The 7527-nt window shown below is 52.3% G+C and overlaps 1 protein-coding gene across 3 annotated transcripts in view; it reads left to right on the top strand.

The window, feature by feature from the left end:
- Positions 1–1630: 1630 nt before the first annotated feature.
- Positions 1631–7527, top strand: part of ST3GAL2 (ST3 beta-galactoside alpha-2,3-sialyltransferase 2) — a 69894-nt gene continuing 63997 nt past the window's right edge. The window contains exon 1 of one of the 3 annotated variants that reach the window (XM_055000406.1): positions 1631–1691. The gene's annotated coding sequence lies outside the window, so the exon portion shown is untranslated. Of the gene's footprint in view, positions 1692–2151; positions 2326–2736; positions 2831–7527 lie in introns of those variants that run through there. The other 2 variants (XM_055000404.1, XM_055000405.1) reach the window with 2 other exon arrangements.

Here is a 7527-nt window from a genome sequence, read left to right as displayed (position 1 = left end):
CAAACTAACACGGCAAACTCCTTTGAAGCCTCACACAAGCCAACTGATCCCCACTCCAAAAGGAGATGTTTACATTTACTAGCAAAGGAATGTTTTGGTTGCGTCCTCCCTCTCCCCCCCCCCCCCGCGACTGCATCTTCTCTCTCCTCCCCTCCCCCCCTTCTATATTTGACCAGTTTCTGTATCAGGCATCTGACGAAGAGAACTTGATTCTCAAAAGCTTATGCTACAAGAAAATTGGTTAGTCTTAAAGGTGCTACTGGACTCTTTTTGATGTTGAGACAATCCTAGTGGCTGCCCTGCCATGCATTTACTGTATTGGCCTTCCAAACTGCTCTAAAAGCCCATCTTCCACTTTGTCTGAATAAGTTTCTCCGGCCGCTGTTTGATATGATTCATCGTATTCAGTAAATATTCCCTTTCCAGTAAACATTCCCTTTCCACAGAGCAGCAGAAATTCATAAAGAACTCGAAGCAGTCTGACCCAAATATTTTTTAAAAGATGGGGAACTATGGTTGCCAGCTGCCTGGTGGAAAAAAATGCCCTGTCCCTTTAAAAGAGGCTTAATGGGTAATCCTGATCTCTCAGAAGCTAAGCAGGGTCAGCCTTGGATAGTAATTGGATGGGAGACCTCCAGGGAAGACCAGGGTTGCAGTAGCAGGCAGTGGCAAATCTGCCTCTGTTAGTCTCTTGCCATGAAAGGTGTGTGTGTGTGTGTGTGTGTGCGTGCGCGTGCGCGCGCGCCATAAGTCAGCTATGACTTGACCGCACTCTCCATTACCACAATGGGTTGTTTTGTACCAGGAGATGTTATTTACCTCTATACCACAAAAAGCCTCAGGTACCCATTTCCGCACAAGCAGTACCTAGTAAAAGGCCAGGACATTTTTTTCTTCAAGCACCCCTGTAGCGAAGGGCTCCTCGAGGCGAGGAAAGGCAGATTTGCTGGAGTGGACAGACTCTTTGATTTATGGGGATAGCAACAGATGGCCCTGGGAAACCACTGGGGGTGGGGGGAGAGATCATGGGACCTGCCAGCAGCGAGTCTGTCAAGAATAACGTATGGTTGCCAACTCTGGGTTCGGGAATTCCTGAAGATTTGAGGGTGGAGCCTGGAGAGGGCAGGAGAGCACACCCTCCGAAGCAGTCATTTTCTGCAGAGGAACTGATCTCTGAAGTCTGGAGATTAGATGTAATTCCGGGAGATTTCAAGGCACCACCGGGATGTTGGCAACCATGATTACAAGCCAGGAGGCTCACACCACGTTTATCATCACCCAGATCTGAGCAGAGGGCTTCGAGGGGGCGGCTGCCTCCCCTAGCCGGCCTTCTTGCATCGGACTGCATAGCCTTCAGCAACTTGCGTTTTAAGCTGAGCCCCAGCGCTGACTCCGGCTGCCCCGCCCGGGGCCGCCCCACGCATCGCCTGCTGTCTGGCATGTCCCAAGTAGACTGCAGTAGCCTCGGGGCAGGGATCGGCGGGCTTCTCGCCAGCTCTGCCACCGCGCAAGCGCACGCATTATCCAGTCCCGGGGGTTGCATTCACACGTGGATGGAGAGCTTGCGGCCCCTGCGCTACAAGCAGCCGCCCGCGGCCGGATTTTCTGGGGAACGGCATCTTACAGCGCTGAGGCAGCGCCGGATGCAGGCGCCTGAGCGGCTCCGAGCCTCCATCCACGCACCAGGCAGAGTAAGGGACCAGGAGGCCGCTTCTCTCGTTTCCCGAGGCCTGTCATGGCCAACGTCCCTCATTTGCCAGCTCCCCTTCTCAGGGCCACGGGAGACGGGGTGGTGGTGGTAGGAGGGTTGCCAATTCTGGGCTGGGCAATTCCTGGAGATCCGGGGATGGAGTCTGGGGAGGGCGGGGTTTGGAGAGGTGGGAAAGAGCTCCTCCATAGAACCCACTCTCCAAAGCTGCCCTTTTCTCCGGGGGAGCCGATCCCTGCAGTCCGGAGATCAGTTGCAATTCCGGGAGATCTCCAGGCTCCACCTGGCGGTTGACAACCACCGGTGGCTCTCTCTGTTTGGCCTCCCCCTCCAACGCGACAGCTGACTACAAGCCCCGCCAAGCCTCGCGCAACGCCGCCCGCCGCCGCAGCGCCTGGCGCGCCCGGACTACAACTCCCAGGCTGCCTTCCCGCCCCGGCGCCCCTGCCTCCCCCGGCCGCTTCTCGCCGCCGCCGCCGCCGGGGTGGGAGTGCCCGCTGGAGCGGCGGAGGATGGAGCGCGCAGGGCGGCGGCGCCGGAGGAGAGGGAGCCCCGCGGAGGGCCCGCCCGAGCGCGCAGCGTGGTGCCCGCCGCAGCGCCCGCAGGAGCCCAGCAAGGTGCGGGGCGGAGCGGGAGGCCGGGGTCGCGCTTGCCTGGCGCGCCCTGCCGGGTGGCCTGCCCCGGGGGCCAAGCCAGGCAAGCGGCGGCCTCTCGCGGGGCTCGCTCGGACGGGCGCGGCCTTGGGAAGGGGCCCGGGGAGCTGCAGAGGGGCCGGGGCCGGGGCCGGGGCCGCGCTGGGCGGGTGGGATGCCCGGGCATTGGGCGTCGCAGGCCGCTCTGGCGGGGCTGGCAGCCGCGGCAGAGCCTCCCCGGGGAGGCGGGGGCGCGTAGGGGGGCTGGCCGCAGAGGCTGCGCTGGTCCTGCGGGCAACGGAGGGGCGCCTTTGCAAGCAGCTGGGAGGGGCGGAGAGCTGCCGGCGCTTTGTTGCCCGCCTCTCCCCGGGCTCTGCCCGCCTCCTCTGCCTGCCTCCCTCCTCTGCCTCCTGTCCTTTCACCGAAAGAGCTGCGAACCTCGTGCGCGGATCTCCTTTCCCTCCTGTTAGCTTCACGACAACCCTGTGAGGTAGGTGAGCCAGAGCGAGGGGGACCCGCCGCGCCGGCCTCAGCCGCCCGACCGCCTCCATGGCGGCACTTCCCAGGGCAGAGCAGCTGCCTCCGTCCCCTCGGTGCGTCTCTCGGCCTCCCGCTGAGCTCCACCCTTTCTTCTCTCCGCGTGGTCCTGGCAGTTGGGTGAACTGGCGGCTGCTGCTGCTTCTGCACCGGGCGTGCACTTTTCTGGGCATGGGTAGAGCACCCTGCAGTGGCCTGTGCCACACAGCCCCTTACGCCTTGAGGGTTTGGACCTTCTGTCGTAGATGGAACTTTGAGTTGGCAAATCCAGCGTCAGGCAGGGGGAGGCCACCGTCTCCATCTCCCCCCCCCCTTAGCACATCTGCCAAACATGTTCGCGTGCTCTGCACACGGGACGGTTCTCCACCCAAGCGATTGAGGCGATCCCGTGGGGTGCTAGCGGTGTTGACGGAGCCAGCAGCGTGGGAGAAAGTCCCTGGCATTCAGTTGATGCTTCCCAGATGCCCCAGTCCAGGCAAAGGCTAGCCCCTGCGGCACTGCTTGGTTTGCTCCCAGTGTCTAGACAGGTTCAGCCCTCCTCTCTCTCTTTCCCCTGCCTTTGTTTCCTGGCACCAACCTCTTCCCAAATAGACATTTCATTTTGGGAGTGTCTATCCTGCTATAACCTATATGGATAAGCAAGGATTTCAGCACCTCTGAGTCACAAACATAACTATATAATTCAGCCTCCCGTCCCTTCGTTTACTCACCCAGGGGTGCAGGCGTAAGAAGATCCCTGCTGGTTTGCTTGGACTAGCATCCTTTATCCAACTGTGGCCAACATGGCCACAGGCCAGGCCCAGTTTGTCCCAGGTTTTGTCCTGGTATTTGACAGTTGATTGCCTGGGGATGTTAGGGGTGCCGTTTAATTATGGCTGGTAGTTGTTGGTAGGCCAGTTTACGGAGGATAAAGGAGAGACTGTGAGGTTTCCAGGACAGAATAAAACCAAAGTCCAGTGGCATCTTAGAAGGTCATATTGAGCCAGTTTGGTGTAGTGGTAAAGAGCAGGGGACTCTAATCTGGAGAGCCGGGTTTGATTCCCCACTCCTCCACGAAGCCAGCTGGGTGACCTTGGGTCAGTCTCAGCTCTCTCAGAGGTCTCTCAGCCCCACCCACCTCACAGGGTGATTGTTGTGGGGTAATAATAACACTTTGTAAACCGCTCTGAGTGGGCATTAAGTTGTCCTGAAGGGCGGTATATAAATCGAATGTTATTATTTATTTCAGTATGAGCTTTTGAGAGTCACAGTTATCTACCTGAAGAAGTAAGCTGGGACTCATGAAAGCTCATACTAAAATAATTGTTGGTAGTCTTTCATTTTATGTTCCTATGACACAGATCTACTCCTTTGTAATCATCAGGGGCTAAAAATCTTTGTTTGAGGGTGCCCCCTCCCATCACTGCACATCCTTTCCCCCGTCCTCCTTACTGGTACAACTTCATTGCTGCGTCTCCAAAATCTTTTTGCCTTTCTTTGGGCAGCTCCATTTCCAGAGTCTTAGCAAGACACGATGCCTACCCACGTGGAGGAAGGAAGTCCCACAAAACAGGGGCAGTCTAGGCAAAGCTGCATCCGTCTCAAGCTTGCCCTGGCCCCCACCCTTTTCCAGGCTGAATCCAGGGGCGGGGAGGGCTGGCCGCAGTAGCTTACCTTCAAACACTCTAGCTTTCTGCATGTGGTGTTGCCAACTAAGTGTTTTCCTTGTTAATTTTAGCGCCGTTTAAGTGCCTTTGTTGCACTGGATTCTTGTCTAGTGGAACATAGGAAACATGATTTCTCAGACAATGGCCAGTTGGTTTGCTTATTAGCCAAGAGTGTTTTTTTTAATTGGGGTGAAAGCAGGGCACCCCTGAACCTCACTTCCCAAGCAGCTGCTGGTTGGGTGGAACCCCAGCAGATGGAGTGGACCAAAATGGATTTTTTTTTGCTGCCAAGGTGTGCCTGATTCTACTTGGAAATCATAATGTGAAGTTGGTGCTTCGCTGGACATTGATTTGTGTTCTCAAAGTGTGTATTAGATCATGACAAAACGATATTGCTATCCTGCAGTGAAAGTCGTTTGGTTTTCCCTCCCATTGTTGAGTGGGACTTTGGTAGGAAGGGGGCTTTGGCAACACTGCCTGGGGGGATTTCGCAGTAGCTTGCTCATGCTGCCCTCCAGCTGAGCTTTTGGTGGGTCTAGGGAGGAGTTAATCTCCTATTCTCTGATTTCATTCTTATTAAATTTTGCAGGTCAATAAAAGCAGGCCTTTCTGCTGGGTTTGTGGTCCAGTAAACAACATGCAAGGCAAACCCACAATTGCGCCCAGTAGTAGGGTTACATCTTCACACACCAGGTTTATTGCCTTTCAGGAAAAAAAGATCACTTCAAACATTGAAATGTGTGCTAGCCTGGCCACTGTTACACATACCTTAGATTTTACTAGCGTATTGTGTTCCTGATGGAGGTTACCCAGTGTTTGAAAAACTGCCATGGGTCCAAAAAGTGGTTTCCAGAATTTTAATTGGAGCTCATGGGAACTTATAACTCCGATACTGTTCTGTCTCTGGTGGTGTCCAGTTTGTTTCCAGGCCTAATATAAAGTGTTAGCGTCCTTTGGGACTTAATTTGCACCTTTTCTCATCTGTCATCTGCATATAACAGGCATATCAAGTTTTCTCAGCTTTCCATTTTTGGGTAAAGTATGCGGGCAGGTGGTGGCAGAGCAATTCCCGGTAAAACGGAACAATGTTGCTTCCCTTTGGCTTCAGGCCTGGTTTGAAGCCAGTTTGGTGTAGTGGTTAAGAGCAGCAGGACTCTAATCTGGAGAACCGGGTTTGATTCCCCACTCCTCCGCTTGAAGCCAGCTGGGTGACCGTAGGTCAGTCACAGCTCTCTCAGAGCTCTCTCAGTCCCACCCACTTCACAGGGTGATTGTCAGTAGGATAATAATAACACACTTTGTAAACCACTCTGAGTGGGCGTTAAGTTGTCCTGAAGGGTAGTATATAAATTGAATGTTGTTATTATATATTATCAAAGGCTTTCACGGCCGGAGAACGTTAGTTGTTGTAGATTTTCCAGGCTGTATGGCCGTGGTCTTGGCATTGTAGTTCCTGACGTTTCGCCAGCAGCTGTGACTGGCATCTTCAGAGGTGTAGCACCAAAAGACAGAGATCTCTCAGTGTCACAGTGTGGAAAAGATGTTGGCAGGTAATTTATATCTACTCAGGAAGGTGGGGTTGGGCTGAGTCATCCTGTAAGAGTTTCCCAGGGTGTGGAATGCTAATGGAGGGAGGCTTCACTGTATCCTGAGGAGGTTCTTTTGCATATGGATTGGAGCTTGATATGCTAATCTTCTCTGCAGGGCTATTGTAGGATGTAGAGTATTTTGTTAGCCTGGTGTAACAAAATTTTGTTAGCCTGGTGTACTATGACACTGAGAGATCTCTGTCTGTCGGTGCTACACCTCTGAAGATACCAGCCACAGCTGCTGGTGAAATGTCAGGAACTACAATGCCAAAACCACGGCCATACAGCCCGGAAAATCTACAACAACTAACGTTATTATAGTTTGGTCATAGATCCAGGGGAGTTAGCTGTGTTAGTCTGTAGTAGCAAAATAGTAAAGAGGCCTCTCTACAGTGCCGTGGCTACACACACTGACAAGTAATATTCTATACTGATTTTGCTGTACTTCTGCCCTGTTCCTATCTGTAATTTTAATCTCATTCTGTATGGACTCATTTCTGTATTTAAAATCTTATATTTTTATATATGCCAATAAAGGCTTGCCTGAGACTTGGGTAAAGAGGCCAGTAGGACCTTTAAGACTAACCATCTTTATTGTAGCATAACCTTTATTGTAGCATTCAAGTTTATTGTAGCATAAGATTTCGAGAGCCACAGCTCTCTTCGTCAGATGCATCTGATGAAGAGAGCTGTGGCTCTTGAAAACTTATACTACAATACAAATTGGTTAGTCTTAAAGATGCTACTGGACTTTTTACTATTATAGTTTGGTGTAACCGGATTTGATTCCCCACTCCTCCACTTGAAGCCAGCTGGATGACCTTGGGTCAGTCACAGCTCTCTCAGAGCTCTCTCAGCCAAACCCACCTCACAGGGTGATTGTTGTGAGGATAATAATAACACTCTTTGTAAACCACTCTGAGTATGGCATTAAGTTGTCCTGAAGGGCGGTATATAAATTGAATGTTGTTGTTTCTGTTGTTATTATTATTGGTAGCTTTGTTGGATGATTTCACAGATAGAGAAGGGTTTTCTTCTCAGTCCTTCTCGTCCTTGAGTGGCTTTTGATATAGTTAATAGTTCCATTTTATTGGAGTGCTTAGAAGGAATATGGAAGTAACAACGATCGTGTTCTGATGGTTTCAGTATTTTCTGTCTGATCACACTTGTTCATTGGGTAGTTCTGTAAATTCTCTGTGGAATCTGAACTGGGGATTCCCTTGGGTTTCTGTTTTTTCACCAGTGATCCCCAACGGTTGTCAGATTGTTGAATGAGATTATATCTGTAGCATCGGGATGACGTGTTTTCCGTATGGTGATGACACCCACCCGCTCACAATCTCTTTAACACAGCCTCCAGAAATGGCACTCTCCTGACATGGCGCCTGGATGTAGCGGTCAAGTGGGTGAGGGCG

This window comes from Eublepharis macularius, chromosome 16 (genome assembly GCF_028583425.1).
Source record: "Eublepharis macularius isolate TG4126 chromosome 16, MPM_Emac_v1.0, whole genome shotgun sequence".
NCBI classification, from domain to species: domain Eukaryota; kingdom Metazoa; phylum Chordata; class Lepidosauria; order Squamata; family Eublepharidae; genus Eublepharis; species Eublepharis macularius.
Note: the sequence above shows the minus strand (reverse complement) of the source record. Positions and strands in the feature narration are given on the sequence as shown.